Source organism: Rhipicephalus sanguineus, chromosome 8 (genome assembly GCF_013339695.2).
Source record: "Rhipicephalus sanguineus isolate Rsan-2018 chromosome 8, BIME_Rsan_1.4, whole genome shotgun sequence".
Lineage (NCBI taxonomy): Eukaryota > Metazoa > Arthropoda > Arachnida > Ixodida > Ixodidae > Rhipicephalus > Rhipicephalus sanguineus.
In genome coordinates this window covers 67,133,387-67,155,933 of record NC_051183.1, presented here as the reverse complement: position 1 = coordinate 67,155,933, position 22,547 = coordinate 67,133,387, and the positions used below count along the sequence as shown (strand labels likewise).

The following is a 22,547-nucleotide window of genomic DNA, read 5'->3' as shown; positions in this document are numbered from 1 at the left end:
CTCGGTGACCAAATCTGGTGACACGCTCTCCACATTCATTGGAGACTTGTGGCGTCGCTGTTGCCGTGGCGTCTGTAGCGGTGGCTTGCTCTTCATGCCCCTCGCTGTCTTCCCGCGATGATGGCTCGTTGAGTTCACCTTATTAAGCACAAGCACCGCGGTTTGTGTTTCCATGACGTACGAGCGGGGCTTCAAGGCTGGGATAAGAACGGACGCCGTTTCCTTAATGTCTCAAACCCACACCGTGTCCCCAGGCTCCAGCGGAGGAAGAACGGTCGCAGCACGACGGCGATCAAAGTCTTTCTTCTGCCGCCTTCTTACCTCCTCGTCTTGGCACTTGACAATGTGAGGCGCAGGCCACTTCAGTTCCAGGCAATCCGCTGGCTTTGGAAGCTTGGTTCGCAGGCTGCGGCCCATCAGTAGCTGCGCTAGGCTAAATGCTGCGATGAATGCAGTGTCTCTGTAAGACAAGAGCGCCAGAAAAGGATCATCTGCTTTCTCGAACATTTCTTCGACAGTGCGCACCATTCTTTCAATTTCCCCGTAGACTACGGGCAGTTGGGACTAGAGGTGATGTGTTAGAAGCCATAGTGCTTCGCAAAAGCTGCAAATGCGTGTGAAGCGAACTGCGTTCATAGTCGCTTCGTACAACTTCGGGGATCCCGAAACGAGCGAAAATGCTTTTGCCCGCATTGATGACCGCCTCAGAGTTCATGCTTCGCATGTAGATGACTTCAGGGTAGCGAGAACGATAATCAACTACTAGTAGGTAGTTGTGTCTTCTTGACTAAATACGTCCATTCCTACTTTTTGCCATGATTGCGCTGGAGTTTTCGTTACAACCAATGGCTCACTTCGTTGAGCTCGTGTGGCTCTGCGCGGCCTGCAGCGACTGACTCTGTCCCGTATTTGCTGCGAAAGTCCGTACCACCACACGGGATCCTGTGCCCTCAGCCGGCATCGGTTAATTTCCTGGTGGCCTTCATGGATAAGTTCGAGCGTATCCTTTTTCAGCGAAGTCGGGATGACAAAGCGGTTGCCTTTTAGCAGGACGCCGTTGCACAAATAGAGATCGCCTTGATGGTTCCAGTATTTCTTGATGTGCTCCGGAAGCCTGTCTTCACGAGGCCAGCCCTGTGTGCAGTACTTGATGAGCTGGTTGCATTCACCATCTTGGTGCCTGCGGACATCATCTGCAGTAACCAGTTTCGCGTCAGTGATCGCTGCGCCTTGGAATTCCACGAACACTTCTACCACATCTACTAGACTGATCGACGGCTTCTCGTCCGGAGCCCTTGAAAGGGTATCCGCAGCGGCTACCTGTTTGCCCGGAACGTAGACCACGTTGAAATGGCAGCGCATAAGTTTGATAACGAACCTTTGAATACGTGGAGGCATCGTGTCCAAGTCAGTGTTTCCAAGTAGTGTCACCAGCGACTGGCGGTTACCTTTCAGGGTGAAGTTGAGGCCCCGCACGAACTGGTCAAAACGGTGCACTGCCCCTGCTACCGCCAACGCGTCTTCTTCTGTTTGGCTGTAGCGTTGTTCTGCATCAGTTAACGACCTTGATGCAAACGCTACCACGCGTCGCTCTCCCGATGGTTGTTCTTGCAGAAGAACAGCTTCCAATCCAAATGAGCTGGCGTCGCATCAGACAATGGTATTACGACCGGGATGATACTTCGCGACGCAGAGGTCAGAGGTGACCATCGCCTTGACCCGATTAAAAGCGGTTTCTTGAAGCGGTCCTCCGTGCCGTGCATTTTGCTCGCGCAGCAAGGCGCGAATAGGGGCAGTTGCCTGCGAAAGGTTTGGCAGGAAGCGACCAATATGATTAACCATGCCGAGGAAGCGTCTAAAACGAGCAACGTCCTTGGATGGCTCCAAGTTGCGTAGGGCTTCAAGTTTGCTGGGACTCGGCGAGATACCGTTGGCATTGATGATTGCACCCCCAAACTCTACTTTGTCTTGACCGAAGCTGTACTTGGGCTTGTTGAGTTTAATTCCGGCTCTCCTCAGACGTTCAAGAACCCCCACAAGTCGCTTGTCATGCGCTTCTCGGTCTTTTCCAAAAACCAGGATGTCTTACATGTTGACGATGTTCGGTTGTCCTTCTAGAATGCGAGCCATTTCTCGGTGAATATACTTCGGTGCCGAAGGTAGGTCGAACGGTAGACGACAGTAGCAGTAGCGTCTGAATGGCGTGATAAATGTGGTGTACTGTTGGCAATCTTGGGGCAATCGCACTTGGTTAAATCCTGCTGTCGCGTCGAGTTTGGAGAACACCTTTGCGTCACCCAGTTGCCCGAGAACCCATGCGACCGTTGGAAGCACGTGCCATTCACGGAGAACTTCCTTGTTGAGCCACACATATTCGGATGCCGCCTAATGCCTTCAGTACTGCGACCAGACCTGCACACCATAGCGTCGGCTTCGTAATGCGCCTGATGGCCACTTACTTTTCCATCTGGTCCAGCTCTTGCTTCACCTGATCGGGCAGAAGAATGGGAATCCTGCGAGGGACACTGAGCGGAAATGGCTTGGCATTTATCTTGAGCCTAATAGTGTACTCCTCCCCTACAGTACCAAGTCTCTTAATGATATCCTGGCTAAAGTTGGCGTAGCTTGAAGAGCTGGCTTTTCAGATCGCTGTGCGGCGTCCACGATTTTCACAACTCCCAATGCGAGTATAGCAGGGTAGCCTAGCAGAGACGTAGACTGCGAAGACATGACATACACTGGCTGTACGCAAGTGCGGCTCTTCCACTCAAACGTAGCTTTGAATTGGCCAGACACATTCAAAGGATAATTTCCAGCACCTGTTAAATCACCCTCCGGTTTTTCGAGATGAGACGGCACTCCCGGAAAAGTGCTTGAAACGACGATAACTTCCGCTCCTTAGACGACCTTGAACTTGAGCGGGACGCCGTTCACGTGAATCCGAACGAACTTAGCATTTGCTTCATGACTGGTCTTGACAGCATGCATCTCGATGGCATGTGACTGTTGGCTGTGCGAACGCTGCTTGGCTATGCAAGCTGCTTCAAAGTGCCCTTTCTTTTTGAAAAAATTGCAAACAGCTTTCTTGGCAGGACAAAATTCCCGCTGATGCACTTCACGTCCACAGAAGTGACATGATCCGTGCATCGCGTCGGAAAAAGGGGTTTCTCTTGATGCTGAAGTTCGCTTATGGGATTGTCTTTTCGCTGGCTTATGTTTCGCTGCATCAACGGCGACTGGGCCAGATAACTGGTTTTCGCGTTCACATTTTTCTCTTTCAGCATTTTGGTGCAACCGTTCATGCAGGAGCGCTTTGTCCAGTGTCAAGTCAGATGTGCGGCAGAGGTGTTCTGATAACCTGCTGTTCAACAAGCCGAGGATAAATCGGTCTCGAACGATCCTATTCTAGACGGACGCTGAGCCATAGTTGCATCTTTTGACCACGGAACGTGGAATAAAAAGCCTCGACGCTTTCGTCTGTTTGCTGTGTGCGCTTGTGAAAACGATAACTCTCGTGAACTTCGTTTAGCGGGTGAACAAAATACGAAGTGAACTTGCTTTTCACTACGCTGTACGAAGAGCTTCTTCGGCCGTCAAATCGAACGACGCTAGCACGCGTCGAGCTTGAACACCCATGCAATAAAGAAGCGTTCGTACCCGAACCTCGTCGGTAGCTCTATGCATTCCTGTAGCGCAGGCATAGTCCTCGAAATGCTCAATCCAGGTGGACCACGCACTTGTGTCGTTGTAGTCGAAGCTTGGTGGCTGTTGGAGTCTAGGTACCCGGGCAAACGCAGCGTTGGGCTTGTCTGCCATTACAGAGAGCGAACGGCGGCCACTTCCGACACCATGTACGGTACCGGAAGCTGACAGACGCTAGGCGCGTCTACACAAATGACTCGGAGCCTTGATGGCCGAACGAATGCCCATTGCTTTATTCCACTCAACCATATATAGAAAGCATGACGCGTAGCACCCTCTACACTTGACAACACTTGAAAATACTGCAATATGCAGTCGCCGTCTTGGAACGCGTATTACATGGTAGGTGCCGCAGTGCAGGACGTACGCAACGGAGCCCGGTGTCAGCTTTCACACGTGTCCTCAGGGAAAGAAGATGCCTGGAAATTGTATTTTCAAACTTATAAATTGTAATCAGCGACCGGGTTCCATACGCGCCTGCATCCAGCACTTTAGCAAGGAAGATTTCTGCTTCGGCGTGGGTGCGATGTTCATTGGTCACAGGAATCGCTCAATGAGACGCTCGCCGGCGTAGGCTAACCAGCTAATGACGCCTTTCTCCTGCAAGATGGCCCATATGTTGCCCACCTCCATATCGACCCCAAACTTCGATTCACTCCGAAATTCATGTTCGCGCATCACAACCTCATAAGAGGGCAACTTCAGAAGAGGGCACCGGACAGCGCCCACGGCTGTCGTTCTTTCATCATTGCGTCTCCATCGCTGTTTGTTCCTTTTTAATAATGTACCAAACAACCCACTTAAGTGCACTCCTGCTAGAGAACTTACAAAAAAATGACGTAGCTTCCACTACGTTACGGAAGACTTGAAACAGCAAAAGTGGACAATCCTGAAGTGTAATCTGGTTGCTTTTAGGTTGTTGCTAGGCTTTAGACAGATTTGGCACGACACGCTTGTCCGAAGTCCAGCACCGAGCTTCCGCACCTGCCTTAGATCTACGGGTACGTCGTCGTTGCATAGGGTTTCTATCGCTTCGGGCTCTCCTCGCAGCCGCCGTTGCCTTTCCCGCTACCTAGTATGGCAGATTCCCACTACTCGTACCAATCCTGAAGGAAAGGCGCCGCTGGGCGGCCTTCTTTATTTCTCCGTATTGTTTTCTTTCCCTCTTTCTTATCTTCCGTTCTCCTTCTCTTTTTCCTTGTATTTCTATTTTGCATCTGTTTCTACTTTTTCCTTTCTATTTCCTTCTGTTTCTCGCTCTTATCTTTATTTCTCTTTCTTTCCGTTAGTTCTCTCTGCATTTTTTACCTTTCTTTCTCTTTTTCTCTCTTTCTATACTTTTATCTGTCTTCCTATCTTTTTATGTCTTTATTCCCATTATTTCTATCTGTTTTTCTCTCGATTTCTTTATATAGCTTTCTCTCTGTCTCTTAGTGGATCAGTGATGAGTATTGGAATTTGCCCAGTTGCTGTGGCACATACCCGTTGATGATGATACTTTTCTGACAGGCAGTTGACACAAATTACTGCTAGCGTAAACAGTTAAAAATCTTGCGTATCAAAACTTTACAATGTATAGTCTCCACGCCTTGTTTTTACTCCCCTTCGCAGCTACGTGGCGCAATAACTTCTCTCTTTTTCACTGCGATTCGTAGCTCATGAGGGTCTTTGTGTACCGCCGTTGTTCGGAGAACTAGTCCAGCGAACGTTGCTAGGTGACATTTGTTCACCTTCGCGTTCCACGAAGCCACATGTATCGTCTCGTAGGCTGCTTTTCCGCGAAGCCTATGGTCTTAGGTTTTGATATGTGCACAATTTGATTTTATACATACTGGCAAGTTCATTGAAATGGCAGTGTAGCGGTAGGAATCATGCTGAAAAGAATGCAGGCCGTACGGGATATGCCCATGTTTGCCTTGGCACGAACCAATGAATGTACATCATTTAAAAAATGGCAGACTTTGGAAATAGCTCGATGGCGAGACCGATAAACGTCGGGTACGGCGCCACTTGAGGAATTATCATAATGAAACGTAGGAGGATTTACAAGAAAAAAAAAGAATCTTGCTGACGGCGCGCACAAGTAACCGTATCCGCCATTTTCCTTCAAGTTTACAAGAAATTATTTTTGAGAAGTTTTAATCACGTCTACAAAATAACGGTTACTGGTGTACACGATAAATTCTCATATATGCTGGGGCTGCGCGATCGTTTAATTGTGCTTAAAGGGCCCCTCACCAGGTTTGACAATTTTGAGCTGACGAGCGCAATCCATGCACTAGGCGTTCACTATTACGTCTGCCAAAATTTGCAACGCTACGCGCCGCGTAAATGGGTCAAATTTCAAGCTGAACGCTGCTTGCCCTTCTTCTCGCGTCCACGCGCCCAGAGAATGAGGGGATGACGTGCATGAGAGAATGGCCCTACGTAGATAGTAGTGCTGTGACGTCGCTCCTCTACGTAGACGAGTGTGCTCTGACGTCGCCAACAGTAGCACGTGACACTGCGATAATTATTTTACACGACGCGTAGTTTTTGTAATTTGTTGCTTGAATGGATGAATAAAACTTGTGAGCAATAATAAAACACACAAACGGAATGTGTGCGTTTTCTTTTTTTAATTTTTACTGCGAATCGCAGCGAGATTCGAGACTAATCTACCTCCGTTTCGCACGCGTTCGTGTTCTCGCGCTTTGCGCATCGTGCAGACGCCACCCTTTACAACAAAACTCATTTTCTACTGCGTTCCAGCGCTCATTAGGCTCATTTATCCTCCCGCGTCTAAGTCTCGCGTCCGTACAAATGTTGCAGCTTTCGTGCTCAGTAATAGGTTGAAAGCCAAGTGATCGGCGAGGGCGCATTCGGCATAACTTGCAGAGATGAAGCGCAAAGAACGCCGCCACAACACCGCTCGCGTCTCGGGGGCTCGGGCTGGTTCGGGCGCGTCATGCGCTCGTGACATTCTGTGCGTATGACGTGTTCATGCGTATGCGTTATGTGATCCTTCCGCTCGCGTGCCGAAGAGGGCAGGGAAGGGATTTGGCTTGCGAAGGCTACGCGGGGCGAGCGGCGAGGGTTTGCAGCTCGCCCCCTCGCATCATGGTTTCGCGCCACTACAAATTATTGTTTTTCTCAGCTTCTAGCCGACCGATTAGAAAAATTCTTGCGGCATAATGCTCTTTATTGGGCTCGCAACAACTTGCAATGTGTAACTAAAATTTGTTAGGTCACCTGGTGAGGGGCCCTTTAAGTATGGTATGCCCCATTTATTTATACAAAGAGACCAACGTAGAAGTATATTCATAGTAAAATTATAATACATACCAACTAGCCCATCTTGCCACCCTCTTGTAAAAGTGTTTGTCAACTACTTCTCCCTCAGGGATTGCCTGACTTTTACGCAACAAGCATTTCGAATACCTCACCGCGGCGACCGAGCGCAGCGTGCGCTCGCTGCATGTATTCTCTAAACAAATAGCGCTAGTAAAAAATTAATTTCTTCTTTTTGCCCAAGATTACCATTTCGAGTGCAAAAACATTCCTCGTTCTCATTGTATACACAGAAATGCGGAGGTGGGCTTCCACGTGGTGTTTTCGTAAAGCGCCGAGCGCCAAACCAATGAGGAGCGCGCCGGCGTTTTCCTACTTATCAGGCAAGAGAGGGGCGCCCGATAGAGGGCGACTATGTAACTCCTCGCCCATAATAGAAACGGCCTCTCCACATTCTGTTGGCTTTTGATGGAGAAAAATGCGCAAGATGCTCTTAAAAAACAAACTTTGTTTTCAAATTTATTTTAAAATAATCAGGCCAAAATATCTAACTACTTCCCTTAATGTAACAATAGGTCATCATATCTTAAGCCATGCGAACCGTTCTCTTTCGTAATTAGTAGCAGAACCTCTTATCTACGTGGATCTGAAAAACTATTCTCCGTGACAGGAAGCGCCACGGATGACCCCGACTTTTGTACCACATGGTGCAATAACGAAGGTAAGAAGCTGTTTGTTCTTTCTGCCGAAACTAAAAATAAATATTTCAAGCTAGCACAAGAATATACCAGATTTCAACAACTTTCCAGAAAGTTTTGAAAATATTTGAGAAAAAAATTCGGCAGATCCCACATACCGTGCGAATCGATGTTATGCGAAGCATGCGGAAGGCGACTGTGGTGTAATTTTTTTTACTGAGCGAAACGTTAGAAAATGACGCTAAAGATTTGTATAAATTTCATACACGCACATATATGTTGGAGAGCCGCATGTGTGTTATATAACTAGTTTACTGTTGGGTAACGCTGCCAACGCCAACGTGGGTATTACCAACACCAGAAGCGGTAACCTGATATGTAGTGCTTATACTTGTCCCTTATTTTGAAGAACGGACGCACGTTTCACGAACCCGAGTGCATGTGTGGAAGAAGTTCTCGACAGTTCTTGACCAAGGTCATCATCACTGTGATCAGTGAGCACCAGCTACCGGTCATGGCTTGTTATCGGATCCGGTCGTGATCGCGGTGACGAGGGGTCCATGTGGACTGAAGTGTGAGGTATGGTACAGCTGTTGGAAATCGGGGATACCTCGGTCACTTCGTCGACAAAGTGTCTGTCGATAGAGCCGGCGACATGTCGGAACCTGAAGTCACCCTTCGCGTTGGTGAGGTATAGGCCGTCGAGGCTGGTAGCCCTGGATAGTGCTACGTAGACCAACATCAGGGGATGGCACTTCTCGTATTCGTAGACTACCTGGCCGTATGTGGCCTAGTGGCGTAGCCAGGGGAGGGGGGCACACCGAGCCTGTTCCTCCCCCCCCCCGAATTTTTTTTGCCATGTACACAGAGCACAAAATGACACTCGACCACATCTGCCTGCCCGGCGCCCACTTCAGATCAAGGTGGTGCACCCCCCCCCTGAAAAAAAATGTTCTGCCTACGCCCCTGATGTGGCCTACGCAGCCTAATCTAGAAGGCGACTGTCAATCATTCTGGCATTAACCTCGGCCAGCATGAGGCCATCGCCCAGCCCCGTAAGAAATGAAAAGGACACTGCGTCGTTCTGGCAGACTAAGTGTTCTTTACGGTGCGATGATGTGCATATCATACGTAACTTTCGTTAATGTAATCCTCAGCTGTCGAGCAATGCTTCAATATAGCTTGCTGAAATCATAGGAATACAAACGCAATGTTTATTAGACTGCTATAAAAGCGGAGCCAACACTGGAACCACAGACGTTAATCCGATATGACGCCTGTATTGTAGGAGTACATATGTAGTGTTTATTGCTTTCTTACGAGAACGGATAACAGGGTTAGTTTGTGGGAACTCATGTTAAGGCAGGTAGCGCAAAGAGACACGGACACAAGCGAAGAATAAGTGCACAGGTGGCGCTTGTCCTGTGCACTTATTCCTCGCTTGTGTCCGTGTCTCTTTGCGCTACCTGCCTTAACATGAATTGCTTTCTTGTACAATCAGGTAGCCACCACCACAACCACAATTGATGTTGCACCGTCATTACGCCTGCATAGGCTGTTTTTCCAAACCAGTTTATAGACCTGGTGTGGCTCTGTGGTAGAATACCTAATTGCCACGCAGAATTCTTGGGTTCGATTCCTGCTGGTATCCTAATTTTTATTCTTTCCATTCGTCGGGTAAACGCTGCCGCTATCGGTTTTTCTTAACGCTCTCGCATTTAGGCTACCGATGTCTGTTCTCGCCATTCCTGGGTAATATAAACTCTCAATCACCTGTGGCGCATACCTCTACACCGCGGCCCGTGGTAAACGGGTATGTGCCGCACGTGTCAAGAGGAAATGTTTTGACGACGTACGTGACAGGACTTTCACGTTATTCAGGTCATGACCCCACAGCCATATTCGTCAACTCCTCTCATCCCCCATGCAAATTTTGGTCTACACCAAGTTAACGAGGCGATCATGAGAGCACCCAGACGTAGATAGATAGATAGATAGATAGATAGATAGATAGATAGATAGATAGATACGTAGATAGAAACGCGCAAAGTGCCAACGGTTCTATAAGAAATGCTTCGTATTTACTACAGGCAGAGGACCATCTGCGCGCGTAACATTGGCAGTGTGCATGCAACCCTACTGAGAGCACATGAGCGAAGTGCCAACAATGCCATAATTGAGCACTTTGCAAATTTGGGTAGTACCCACTATGAGTCGGTAAGGCAATACGCTCATCTACGCAGCTACACACTTTGTTGATATTGCTGCTGCTGATAATGATATATTATGCCTGAGCGCTTTGTAATGTGTGGACCTTAAAACACCCTCTCGTTAGAGAGTACTAGAACTGTTAAGTGGCGTGAACGCGCCTCGCCGCCTGATGCCTTTCGTGTCGATCGTAGCGGCGGCGCTGCAGTCACTCAGTACTGAAGGCGCGCCGCGCCGTGCGCGAGAACTGGTGGACGTGTCGGCGGCACGTACGCGGCTAACCCGGCACTATTACTGATGCGGCTTTCGTTGCGTGTCTGTCACGATTAAGCGTAGGACTTCTCGTCGTAAGCCTCGAGGGACGAAACGTGAAGGCTTTGAATGGATGCTTGCTGCATATATGTCTTTGAGAGATGCTGCAAATTATTTCTTGTAGCCGAAGTGACTGCTGAAAGGCACGCAAAATATAAAAATAAAAACGGGCTGATAGCAACACTGAAGATTCACGATCTCGGTGTAATTGAGCCGAACTCATTGCTGGGCTAGTTAGTACATAACTCTCAATTAACTAGACGACGAACGACCGCCAGAAGAAAGAGACAGAGGAAACAGAAAGGGCGTGCCTTATTCTCATTTCTTGTCTTAATCCTTTCTTCTGGTGGTGATTCGGGGTGTAATTTATTCAGAGTAAATCAGCCGCTCTGTTGGAATTTAGCTGTGCTCAGAAAGCTGTGTGCTGTGATCCTGCTGAAAGCATGCCGAACATTTGCCGCGCGATGACGAAGCTGTGCGTACGTTTATTTATATATATATATATATATATATATATATATATATATATATAATATATATATATATATATATATATATATACACATATGCACATGTAAAAATAATATCGCAAAGCGTAGAGCACCGCCGCCCCTCCTGGCTTCACTTTGGACACTCTACAGATAAAACAACACAATTTTAATACAAAACATTGTCATCAACAAGTTTTCGCAATGGCATCGATAGAAGATCAGCAAAACAGTGCAATATAATATGTCCATTGAAAACGACAACTGGTTATAGTGAATTTAGGCAGAATAACTGATGGGCTATATTTACATCTGGTCATTTTAATATGCTTGAGATAAGCCCTGATGCATGAAGTTTGTGCCTCGGAGTTGAACGCGTGCCTTCGGCTCGGCTCCCTGGCTCGGCTTCCTGGTATTTTAAGGCCTCAGAGGTCGCATAACCGATGCACAGTAGCCACGGAAGCACGCTGTTTAAACAAGATAGCCTTTCGTCATTAAAGAAACAGCGCAAAACTGGCATCGTAGAACTCAGACGTCACTAATATCAATGTTGATATTAGGGTATTGTACTGAGGTTACTCATGAAACAGTCGAGCACATCAGAGCTCATACAAGGATCAATGCTCTGGATGTCGTAGAGGCTGCCGACAAAAGGATTGTAGGCTTTCGTCGCTGGTTTGTTACTTCTTCATAGTCACTGTGTTCGTAGTCACTTATCATGTAGCGCGGCTCGAAGTGTTGCTTGTAAACCGCCCAGCGATCAGTGAGCACCCAGGAGATTCTGTGCTAAATCCGATTGTCGCCTTCTTTGCGGGTAGGCAGGCTCCAAAAAGAGGGAATGTCCCGGCGCAATATTGGCACGCATGCATATTCACTCGAGTACCGTGGCGTGTAGCAGGTGTTGAGACACCGGTTAAAGCTCAGTAATGCTTTAAACGTGTTCAAAACGCGCAGTTACACGCTTTCGTAGGCTACGACGCGCGCGCGCCAAATGCAGACGCTCTCGACAGCTTCAGTAGAAAGTGACTACAGCGCCGCCGCTACGATCGCCCGTCGGAGCATCACCGGAGATGCGGCGGGACCGCTTCGTTCGTTCCACTGCCCCCTACTAGTACACTGTATTCTCGTCGCGCGCTTCGCGCCGTCGGCAGCCTGGTGCATTCTGCCACGTGATATTACATGTGTCAATGCGAGCCTTCGGTCTACATAGCAGCTGTATGAGTTTTTTTTTTCTTCCTCAGGCCTACTGCGTGGCAGTAGACCTGAGTTTAATTTGCAACCTTTCGCGAGTTTTCTCTCACGACAAGGGGATACGACACAGGCAGACACGGGAATTTCTGCAACAAGCTCTTTAACGCTATTCACGCTAGGTTCGCGTTTCCTCGGCATGGGCGCCTTGATGTATTACGCGGTCGCCATCCCCCCCTTCTCCGTTTTCATGTTCTTGTTGTAGTTTTTTATTTAAGCGTACGAAAGACTTCGATCTTATAGTGGCTATACGAGTATGTGTGGTGTTGCATCAGGGATTAGACATGCATATATCAAGAGGCAATTCAAGATATATCATACATGCATATATATAAAACCATTAGTTGTTAACCAAATAAATCCTATTGATTGCTTGCACTTGTGTCTGTGCATTTCTGTCCTCGTTCTCTAAGCGGTGAGCAATAAGGTAGCAGACTGAATCAGGCCCGTAGCCACGGAGGGGCCCCAGCCCCCCCCCCCCCCCCGAAAATTTGGAGAAGTATGTGTTTTTACCAAAAATAAATAATACAAATAGGTGTTTTTCTAAAAAAGTCAAGGTTTTCAGCAAGTGCCCCCCCCCCCCCGAAAAATATTGCTGGCTACGGGCCTGGATTGAATAGATACCAACTAGCCAAAAGAAGTACCCTCCTAAGTTACTTAGCTTCCGATATTTCCGTGGATATCTTCATGCTAGTAACCATGGCAATAGAGAGTGTTCTCTTTATAACTCTGCAATATAAAAGGAGAAGCATAACATCATGCTTCGTAACATGCTGATGAGGTATAGAGCTGAATATGCAATCCTAGGTTATATGACTATCCAAAGCCCCATATTTTGCAGCGTTTCTCTCTGATAACTGATAACTACCACATAAGTATTGACTCTAATGCTAAGAGAATATTTCAATCCTCTTGATTTAATAGTAATAATTAGTAACAATTCTCTTTATCGCTGAGTTTGTTGCTCTAACATGCGTGACCAAACTTTAGTGAGTTAGAATTGTACGACATTTATTGTTGCTGAATAAATGCACCACAGGTACATTTATTCAGCTACCTTATATTTTAGTAAGTGCTTACTAATGATTTCATAACGCTCAATTACGAAGATTTTTGTGGCTCACCTCGAACATTTTTCCTTTATAAAGAACGCCAAGACGACGAGAACCCCGATCAACCACAACCATGCAGCAATTTTTACAAATACGTGTGTGAAAACGAAAAGCGCGATGTGGCGGTAGTTTCTGATGATTATTATGAAGAAACGGAAATTCAAGAAAGCCATTTAGAAACAGAAGTAATACAGAAAATTCGAGGTAAGTAGGAAGCACTGCAGAACTCTGTTGTATCTTGTCTAAGACTTCTGAGCTGCATTATTCCTGTAATGCGCAGTGTTCTAATCCTATAAAGTGACAGCGTATTCATTTTTGTTTGCAAACTAGTATAATTGCTGTCCTAAAAGCAAAACAATATTCGATAACAGATGTTTTATGATAGTATTTGAAATATTAGAAATCATTTGTTACACAATTTCGGTGAGCGCACTGAATCAGAACTTATGTATATGTATCGTGCTTATATGTATCGTGCTGAGTGTAGCCACATACCCAGAAATACTGCAACTGTGTGGTGCATAAGCCCAGGAATATTGTGGTACAGAACATGCCGCGCGCTCGCGTAGAATATTCTAATAATAATATCTGTGGTTTAACGTCCCAAAACCAGAATATGATTATGAGGAACGCCGTAGTGGAGGGCTCTGGAAGTTTCGGCCACCTGGGGTTCTTTAACGTGCACCTAAATCTAAGTACACGGGCCTCAACCATTTTCGCCTCCATCGAATATACAGCCGCCGCGGCCGGTATTCGATCCCACGTAGAAGATTCTAGGCAGCAATATTCGGCACATAGAGAAGGGTAAAGAAAATCTATAAGAAAGAACATGAGGATTAACTTTAGTTGTGTGTTGCTTGCAAATTCACTTATAATGTGTTTTGATATCCTTACAACTGTTCACAGTTGGCATCGATCAAGTAACTGCGGTCCCCCTATTCTAATTTTGTGCCCTCAAAATATTGCACAAATACGCTTCGAAGTGGAGCAATATCTCATCAGTGGATATATTTAATGTAGATATTGACATTACGATATTCCATATCGAGCACTGACATTCACTACTAGATTTTGTTGCATCGAGCTGTGATGAAATATCTTTATTTACAGGAAATGGACGATGGCGGTAGTGCACTGCGGCCTTGCAAAGCTCTTCGTTCTCGTCCTCATCTCTTTTTCCTCTTTGCCTTTCGCGTGCCCATTACATTCCCCCGTAAGCAGATGAAGCATTTAGGGTGAGTCAGGATAGCCAAAGGGTAGAAAGGTTTCAGGCCAGCAATATGAGTCAGCTGCGTTCTGCTTGATCACCGACCATTGCACAGGAGACAAGCTAGTACATACGTAAGTTGGCTGAGACGGTCCACAACTGCAAATGGGCCTGAATATTGTGCCAAGAGCTTTTGACACAATCCATGCTTGCGTTGCGGTGTCCAAAGCAGCACGAGATCACCTTTTTTAACGATGCTTGTTCGTGACGGTTGTCTTATCGCTCCTTCGAACGACGTTGGGAGGCCAGTATCCGAAGACGAGCTATTCGACGGGCTTCTTCCACGAGGCACAATGACTTCGATGCAGAATCATAATTGTGCATAATGAAAGACAAAAACGTGTCCATAGAGCTTCGGGGTAACCTTGCGTACAGGAGATAAAATGGGCTAAAGTCCATTGAATTATGTTCACTTTGTTGTACGTGTAAGTGACAAAAGGCAACACGTCGTCCCAGTTTTTATAATTCATGGAAACGTACAATGCAAGCAAGTTATTCAATGGTCTCTTTTTCCGTTCAACGAGACAATTCGTGTGCCTTTGGTACTGTGTGGAATGACGGAACTGTGAAGTGTGCATGTGAAGTGATTCTTGAACGGCATCAGCAGTGATCTGGCGGCCGCGGTCGTTGAGAATAACATGTGATGGGTCGTGGCGAAAGTTCATGGAATACACCAAGATTGCCACTGAAGCAGCGTTGAAGATGGTATGGCGGCTGTATTGGCATGCCGAGTAAGATGGTCTACGTGGAAGATCATCGAACGGTTCTTATTGTTAGACAATGGGAACGGACCCAAAACGTAACTTCGTACTAGTTCGAAAAGCGTATTGGGTGGTGTCAAATGCCGAAGAGAACCTGGCGCTGCAGTGCCCGGCCGCTTGTGACGTTGGCACGTTTCGCAACTAGCGACATAGCTCTTGGTTGTTTTGTACATCTTGGGCCAGTAAAAGCGTTCCCATGTGCGGTGTAGCTCTCGTACGAAGCCGAAATGGTCGGATGTCGCATCGTCATGCATGGTGCGCAGAACATCAGAGCTGTAACTCTCGGGGAGAACTATCAGAAAAAAATGCTCCAGGCCTGTAGTAAACCTTGTAGAGCAACTTAGCAACATAAAGCAACCGCTTACTTGGGAAGTAAGGGCAGCGACAAAAAATTTGCCGCGTATCTGCGTGGTTCGCTGCAAATGTCGTCTAAAGACGATAGAAGAGGCGCTGCATGAGATATATGGACGTCATCTGGCAATACGTCGGGAAACATGAGTGCTGTGTTGGGGGCTGGTAGTCCCGGCGCAGCAACAGGCGAAGACCGGCGGTGACCAACGCGACCGGCGGGGACGTCAGCCAGCCCGAACACGTGGTTTGGCGCCAAGCGCTGAAGCAGAAGAAACGTCCGCACTCAACGAGTACTCTCCACACACTCTTTTATTTACACGTCGCCTGGGTAAAACAGGAATGCCAGAGCGGCGCCCCATGGCATTCGTACAGTGCAATACAGAACCGAAACCGAAACACAACAATGAGCTCGTGCAGAGGGCACGGAGGAAGGCAAGTTTCAGCACAGTCGCATTTTCAGCGCAGCTTAAGAAACTAGGGCCTTTAGAATTACGTATGTATGCATTTTCTATTAAAGGAACACACCACCTAATACTTATTTAGTGATGTTGCGCCTCAGATATGCGTAATGTTTGCTTTTTGATCGACAATGTACACAAGTATGAACCTAGTCAGCCATTCAAGATGGCTGGCCCTTGGGCAAGTGGTTCAACTTTGGCCGAGTGGCTGAATCGAGGGACGTGCCGACAAACAGAAAAACAGACAGACCAAAATTTCTCCGTTTAAGTATCCCAAGAAAGACTCGTCTTTACAAGCGGATGTAGCGTGACGTCGTTGCGTCGGGAAACGTGCTAATAACAGCTGTGACGCAGTCGTGAACGTTCTCAGCATCGCAGTCCGTAGGCATAAGGCGAATTCGAGAGATGCCGTCTGCGTCATCGTGATGACGACCACTCTTGTACGACACCATAGAGTAGTATTCCTGAATACGCGCCGCCCAACGTGCGAGGTGACCAGAGAGATCACGCAAACCGACTCGCCAGCATAACCAGTGATGGTCGGAAATAATCTTGAATGGTCTTTCGCAAAGATAATAGTTTGTAGTTTTTCTATGTTCTTACTATACACCATTAAGCGCGGTACCTATGTCTGTTCTATACATGAGCAGATATACACGAGTCCCAAAAAAGTACCTTTAGTTAAAAGGGATGCCCAGCGCTTCAGCAACATTACCAGCCCTGCGCGAGGCAAGCTGCCGCTCCCTAGCCTGTGTTTGCTGGAACCCTGCATGCGCCCATACATTTCTTGCTGCTGCTGTTCAGACGCGGCCACCGCTCTTAGGCCAGGTCTTACGGTATGCTTTGGGAGGCTGCTGCGGTTTTCTCCCAGTTCTGCAATTACGTGGCTGAACGTTGCCGTCCGTCGTGTCGGACGATGCAAGCCTGATACCACCACCAGCTTCAGCCTCCATTGTATGTGCTGGTGCCCAGCGTCAGGAAAAATCCAACAACTTCATCGGAGACCCGACTGTCGAGTGACTGCTCAGCAATCCAGCTCTTATCCTCCCCCTTTCCTTTCCATCACCACCTGGCTCGACTGGATCGGCGCCGAAGGGGAAGGAGAACAGCGTCGACTGATCGCGCAGGCGGTCGAAATGCTCCGCCTATGAATTTGGCTGAATAAAAGTCTATTACTACTACTACTACTTCATCGGCACCGATGAGAAAGACGTTGATGATTGGCTGGAGTCCTACAAAAAAAGCGAGTGCCACCAAACAATGCGACGATGCCATGAAGCTCTCAGTACAGTGATGGTTTAATCAATGAAGGTCGCCAAACTATGGTACAAAACCTTGGAGGCCAATCGCACCACTTGGGCCTCTTTCAAATCCAGCATCGCAGCATTTCTCGGACGCCCCGGTGTGCGCAAATTTCGTGCAGGAGTACGACTACGATGCCGGTCCTAGCAAAGTGGTGAAACGTTCACCAGCTACATCGAGGACATCCTCCCCACCTCTGCAGGCGTATCAACCGGTCGATGGCGATAGCGGACAAGGTACGCCACATCATGAAGGGCATTTCCGATGATGCCTTTCATATGCTACCTTTGGAGAACCCCGACACTGTTTTCTGATTGCGACAGCATATATGAACAGTGCCGGCAGTGTTTTGCCGCCGCCGTCATGCAAACCACATTATATATATATATATATATATATATATATATATATATATATATATATATTGTAATGAAGCAACAGCGGCGCTGGGGCACTGGCGCGAGCAAGGCTAGCGGGAGGAAGAGGAGAACGAAGTCGGAGAGAAATAGAACAGCGGTCCTAGCGAACAGGCGTTGTCTCTGTTCTCTTCCATTACAATGGCGCACTAGCGAACAGGCGTTGTCTCTGTTCTCTTCCTTTACAATGGCGCAGCCGTCATAAACGGAGCCTTAAGGCAGAAGCCGCCTGCGCTACAGCGTCTTCGGCGTTGCGCATCCGCCACCCCAGGAACGCCATCCACGTTTCCTCGGCCAGTCATGGAGCCTGCATACGTGCCGCCGCACCAAGCACAGTTCAGGGATGGCGTCCATGCCTCCTTGACACCTGTCGACCTGTCGGCGCTTCAAGCACCGTCCGGGGACAGCGTCCAGGCCTCCTCGGCGGCTCAACCTTCCTTCATCGGCGCCGCAGTACCATTTCATGACCAGACATCACACGGGTGCCGCTTGCCTGAGAACGCGGTTGACGCTTCCAATGGCATGGATCCCGGGCCCAGGAGTCTGATGACATCTGAATTACCAAGAGACACCGTCCACGCGGCCTTGGCCATCGAATGTGCCACCGTGAGTACCGGAGTCCCTGTACCATCCGTAGATGCGGGCTCTGGCTCTTCATGCGGATCACCCAACAGCGCCGCAGCGCTGCTGCATACCATCGCCCAGCTCCGCGTCACGACTAACGCCTTGACAGCGTCGAGCTCCAAGCTGTCTCCTACCACCTTGCCAGCATTGTTCGCAATCAATGCCATGCTGCCGGCGGCCGCCTCAAGAGACCTTGAGACCAGCTCACCCGAGAACCGCAGAGAGCTGCGATGTGCCCTCACGCAGCTCTCCCACCAACTGGGTTGCTTGGCGTCGGCAGCTACTTGGGTAGTACCGGAGTTCCGCGGCTTTCAGTACGATGTCTTCGGGTGGGTTGAGACCATAAACTCGCTCGGCACCCTCCATTCCTGGCCGGAAAATCACAAATGGCTGGTGGCCATCGACCGCCTTCGAGAAGCAGCCAAGGCGTGGCACGCCTACGAAGGCATCAGGCTATGATCCTGGTCTGAGTCGTGGGCCAGGTTGACAAGCCTTTTTTGGCCGCTTTTTCATTCCAGCAACCTCCCCACTGGCGACCCATTTTCTACCGCGGATAAGATATGTGAGGCACACCTCCTCGGCGATCACCTTCCACCGAGCGAGAAGGTTCTTCCGGACAAGCGCAACAATGTTGAGGCGTCGCTACTCCATCCGCCTGTTGACGTGCCATCTGTTCCGAAAACGTCTTCGCTGGACCCCCCACCAGAATGACCAACTCCGGAGCTGTTGGACGACACCGAAAGCGAGGAAGATGACATCCCCGTCATTAACGTGGAGAATGCGGCTGAAGAAAATGATTTCGCGGTCTCCCCACAGTCGTGGACGATTTCTTCTGACGAAGGTCCTCACTGTCCTCCGAGTGGTGACCACGACTCATATTCAACCGGCTTCCAGAAAGACGTGGGAATGACACACCGACAAGCCATGCCAGCCCCTATGGTACCTCGGATGCCGCTTACGCCGTTACAACCACGAGAGCACAGCCTATCGCGCCCTCCTGAGTCGCCATCTACAGCTCTCTATGCCAGATGCCAGCGTGGCCAAGAACAGCAACCGCTACGACACAGCCAATGCCGACCGCTAGAGGCATCGATGGCACCTGATCGGACCAAGTCGCTGCGTGGCCGGGAGAGACCAACACCCAACAGTTAATGCCGCCCTCCAGAGGCGATTTCGCAGCTCGCCTGTCTATGTCGCAGCGTGGCCGAGTGTAAGGAAGCAACAGAGGCGCTCAGGCACCGGCCCGAGCAAGGCAAGCAGGAGGAAAAGGAGAACGAAGTCGGAGAAATGTAGAACAGCCGGTCTAGCGAACAGGCGTTGTCTCTGTTCTCTTCCTTTGCTATATATTATATATATATATATATATATATATATATATATATATATATAACGGCGAAAGTCAAGACGGAGCACGGACTCTCAGCACGAGGGGCGTGCTCTCAGAGAAGAGGACGACCTACTAGAATGCGCTCGAGAGGACAAGCCATTACCGACTTCGAACGCTTCGCTACAATTACCCGGGTACGTAAAGGGTACGTAACTAGGACACGGTAGTATCTTTGATATTTGGGCAGTAGTTTGGTAGAGAGGCCAGTTGAAGTGGTAGGGACAGAGAGCCGTACGAGCGCTTGAGGGAGGAACGTGGGCGCAGAAGTGGTGGTGGAACCGCGAATGCTTTTCTGCCGCTCTTGGTCATGCGTAGTAAAGATCTTGACAACCTCGCGACACTCCTCAGCAAGTCTGGCTGTGGCGGAAATAGGCGCACATTCACATCGATCCGGCTTGTAGGGAAGTATTGTGCCGATTGTGTGCGACGCGTGCCTGCCGAACAATACGAAAAAGGGTGAGCAAGCAGTAGTGCTCTGAGAGGCGGCCTTTAGGGCGTACGTGACGAAGGGAAGAATGACATCTCTGTTTGTGTGATCGGCGGCGACGTACATCGAGAGCACGTCGCCGAGCGTATGGTTAAAGCGTTCGGTGAGGCCATTCGTATGCGGGTGGTAAGCAGTCGTTTTGCGGTGAACATTATCGCATTCTGAGAATGGCTTCGACGACTTCCGACAAGAAGACACGGCCTGGATCGCTGAGCAGTTCCTGGGGTGCACCGTGGCGTAGAATGAATCGCTGGAGCAGGAAGGAGGCAACATCACGCGCTGTAACGGCTGGGAGGGCGGTAGTTTCGGCGTATTGCCTAATGTGCTCTATAGCGAAGATAGCCAAGTGGTTACCAGCCGACGTCAGAGGGAATGGCGCATACAAATCGATGCCAACGCGCCCAAACGGCCGGTGAGGGCAAGGCACAGGTTTCAGACCTGCTGGTGACGTGTGTTGAGGTGCGGCGGCGCTGACAATAGATGCACGAGCGAATGAACTTCTGCACGTAGCTGTACATCCCTGGCTAAAGGTACCATTGGCGAATGCGGTGGTAAGCTTTGATACCCCAGAGTACGCACGCTGCGGATCAGCGTGCAAGGATTCGGATACGTCAGAACGCAGACTGCGGGGTATTACTAGTAGCCACTGGCGGCCGTCGGCGTTGTAATTGCGTCGGTGAAGGAGGTCGTCGCGAATGGCGAAATGATGGGCTTGACGACGCAACGCGCAAAAACTGTCACCTAGGATTTTCAAGCCATCCAACTAGAATAAACAAATCACTGTTTAATAAGTACATTGTTTATGGCTGCAGAAAACGCTGCAGAGGAGTTCGTAATAAAGTCTGTGAAGTATATGAATGTCATTCTAGTGTTGTACCACATGCTCTTTTAAAAACAAATTCTGGTGTGAACAATGGAAAGGAATTCATACGTGAATCACAATCTCGAAATAAAACCTTTACTTAACCACGGAATATGTATCTAAAAATATGCGGGTTGCAGATTCTGTGTTAGGAAGGCTAGCGGAGATATGACCAATGTTTCTTCAATGTGTGTTGGTTGTTTATATGTAAGTTCTTCTCCGTGCATAAGTGTTTAGTTCTCTGTCAGCGCTAATGTTATGTAAATTCCTGCCTGTTGTTTGCCTGGGCGTTTAAGAATATACACAGATAAATAATTATCTCGTAACGAAACGCTTTATATAACTACAAGTAACATCTATAAACAAAGCATCACGCTGTGCGTTTTCTTTTGGGAAGAATAACACAAATCTAACAGAAGCTTCTTTCATTCCCCATGCGCCTTTGAAGGGCAATTCATTGGGCCAGTTTACGCTTTGACTTTTGCAATGTGGCTTTGTAGCTTCTTTTTAGGCTTTTCTTCGTGAAAAAGCGTTCAGTCGTAAGCCAGCGCTCGTATTCTGTAAATTCATACCACTTGTTTGCCTGGACACTCAGGAATGTATGGAAGTAGAGTACTATTTTACGAATAAGCACTTTACTTAAGCTCCAATAACAAACGAAACAGCACGACGCTGTACATTTTCTCATGGAAGGAATAACCGAAATTTTGCTGAAGCTTCTTCCATTACCTATGCTCCTTTGAAGGGCAATCCTTTGGGCAAACGAACACGTTGTCTTAACTAATACGTTGTGCTTTGCAGCGCTCAAACGCTGCCGCGACATTATGGTAGATTACGTGATTGCCACGAACAGCGCGTGGTAACGATTCCTTCTTGAACCCTGGTTTGATTATCTCCCTCATTGTGCGCGATAGCTGCGACTGACGCTGGTGAGACCGCCACCAAAATCGGGTGTTGTCTGGGGCTCAGACCCGCTTACGCTGCCAAATAAATATTTTTTTCCTCTTCAGATATTTTAGAGAAGGAAGAAAATGATAACGGAACACAAGACTCGGGAACACCTATTACGAATGAAGTGAATATTCATCATATTGCGAAGAAAATTTACGCCGCCTGCATACAAGGTAGGCAAAACGAATTCAAAATGAACTGAATCCTAAAGAAATGGTCGCAAGACATGTGGTTACCGAAAAGTAATCTACTGAGTTGCACTGAACGCGGAAGCTCTAGGCAGCCCGCAGCAGTAAATTGCCTACCGTTCGGTGACGCTGGCGTTCACAGGCAAGTCCGCGCAGGTGTTCCAAACGTGGAGCCTGCTCAACGTGCATGGCGGGGTAGGAAACCTTAATTTGTGATACCGCCTTTCTCTCTCATCCTCACCCTCACTTCCATTTTCCACCAGCTTCGTGTATTATCCTATACCCGGCTACGACATGATGCACCTTCTCTTCCTCATTCTCCTCCTCACCCACACTTCCCTTTCCAATCCCCTTGTTATACCATACTGCATACGGATGTGCTATGCCTCACTCTCATAACACTTCTCGTCAACATGACTTCCCTTTCCCACCCGCTGCTATACTATACTGCACAT

General features: G+C 48.3%; 1 long non-coding RNA gene across 2 annotated transcripts in view; it reads left to right on the top strand.

Moving 5' to 3' along the window:
* LOC119402034 (uncharacterized) overlaps positions 1-22,073 on the top strand; it is a 56,730-nt gene extending 34,657 nt beyond the window's left edge. For both annotated transcript variants that reach the window (XR_005185607.2, XR_005185608.2), the window contains 3 exons: positions 7,643-7,693; positions 13,075-13,242; positions 21,964-22,073. This is a non-coding gene — a long non-coding RNA (uncharacterized LOC119402034). The remainder of the gene's footprint in view (positions 1-7,642; positions 7,694-13,074; positions 13,243-21,963) is intronic.
* Positions 22,074-22,547: the final 474 nt, after the last annotated feature.